The 1,786-nt window shown below is 38.0% G+C and overlaps 1 protein-coding gene across 1 annotated transcript in view; it reads left to right on the top strand.

Moving 5' to 3' along the window:
• The window catches only part of E2F3 (E2F transcription factor 3), a 28,076-nt gene that overhangs the window by 428 nt on the left and 25,862 nt on the right, over positions 1 to 1,786 (top strand). The window lies entirely within an intron of this gene.

Here is a 1,786-nt window from a genome sequence, read left to right on the forward strand (position 1 = left end):
TGGCTTTTTTGCCCCCCCCCCCCCCCCAAAAGTCAAACAAAAGCACTGGAAATGGAGAGAAAATGTCATTTCCATTCCTGGTACTTCTTGCAAGTATGGCGAGTGTGTGTGTGTGGTGGGGGGGAGCACCTTTTCCCCTACCAAAACTGCTTCTTAATAACTTTATCAAGCTCTTTTACACCTACAAAGAATGTTCTGAAGTTGTGTTCTGTATCTTTTGTGTCCTCTAAAATAACCATCTTAAAGCATTGTCTCTGCCAAGTGGTATCTTGCCAGAGGTCAATAATCCTGCTTTGTCTGTATATATGGTGTCACAACTAGTCATAATGAAACTGAGAAGATCACGCTCTTTTAAACAGTGCCTGAAAACACACAAACATGCTGTACTTTTGTCAGCAGCTGAAGAAAGCTGTTTATATTCCCAACTACCAACCATGGTTTTTCAGAGTTCACAGAAGTGCTAAGTGTCTGTATGCAGAAGGAGGAGTGAAATCTTTTAATTTATCTGTTGCAGACGAAACATTCCTATATAGGTGAGATTGCCTTGGTTATGCTTCTGTCATGGGCCTGATTGGTAAGGCCACTGCAAGTCTTTAGTTTTTTCGTTATGAACTACTTGAAGAAATGTGGGGAGAGAGGTGTCTGTGGGCATGCATTAGCGAACTCATTCCACACACGTTGACATATCCATTAGTATTACCGAGTAGCTTTAAATATCTTTCCATTATTCAGCACATTTTGTCCTCTCTTAATGCCGTATCTTCAGCTTAGTGTTCCCAAATCCTGATTTGTTTTTCTTTCCTCCAACTTTCCCTGGGTTCTATAGTGAAAAGACAAAAATGTAAATTGTGTCTGAGATGTATCTTATTCTTGCAGCATATCTTTATTAAATTAGTCCAGTCATGCAGGATAAAGCATATTAGCTAAATATTTCTCTTAACAGTAGACATGGATTGTAGAGTTAATGGTCTAGTGGGATGAACAGAGGTCATACCTTAAAATATGATCATTTCAGTCAGCCTGCCTGCAGCAGCATAATTTTATCTCTGCTTGTGAGTGAAATGTGCATTATGTAGTGTGCAATAGCTCACTGGTTATCGTCACCCATGAATTAGCCCTCAAATATAAGAGCAACTGGTGAACGTGAGGTGGAATGACTAGACTTTGCTGCTCAGATACTGGAGTTTGTGAAAGGAGTCCAAATAAGGAATCCAACATAAATATGGTAGCTACCAAAAATAAGTACATGCATGATGAATGTATTTAGGGCTCTGTAACTGACAAATCGAAACAAAAATGCGCACACTAAAAACCAGTGTGTAGGAACCTCCCTGTTTAAAGGTTATCAGTGGGAATGTATTGTCATATCTGAACACGGTGAAAAACTGTGTGATGTAGCTCTTGGATGCAAGTTTAAAATGCAAACTCTGCCTTCTTAAATCTATCTGTGTAGAATTTTTTAGCAGAATTTTTCACAAATAATTGCACAAGCTAATTTTGTTGGAAACAAAGCTTCTTTTCTCATGCAAGTGTCATCATAGGTAACCCTCTTTTATTGCTGAGATAACAAATCAAGCATTCACTAGATCAGTTTTAGTAACTTGACTGGTATCTCATAGCAGTGAATTGTTTCCAAAATTAATAGGCCTGTCTTGGAACAGGACTTGTACTGGAGATGATGTGTTATGTAGTTTGTTAGTCCCTTTTATATTGCTGTCTACTGTACTGACTCCATGTGTTGAAGCTTCAGAGATATTCTTTTTTTTTTTTTTTTTTTTTTTTTTTT

The sequence above is a fragment of the Gavialis gangeticus genome, unplaced genomic scaffold, assembly GCF_001723915.1.
Source record: "Gavialis gangeticus isolate Ggan-Ray unplaced genomic scaffold, GavGan_comp1, whole genome shotgun sequence".
Taxonomy (NCBI): Eukaryota; Metazoa; Chordata; order Crocodylia; family Gavialidae; genus Gavialis; species Gavialis gangeticus.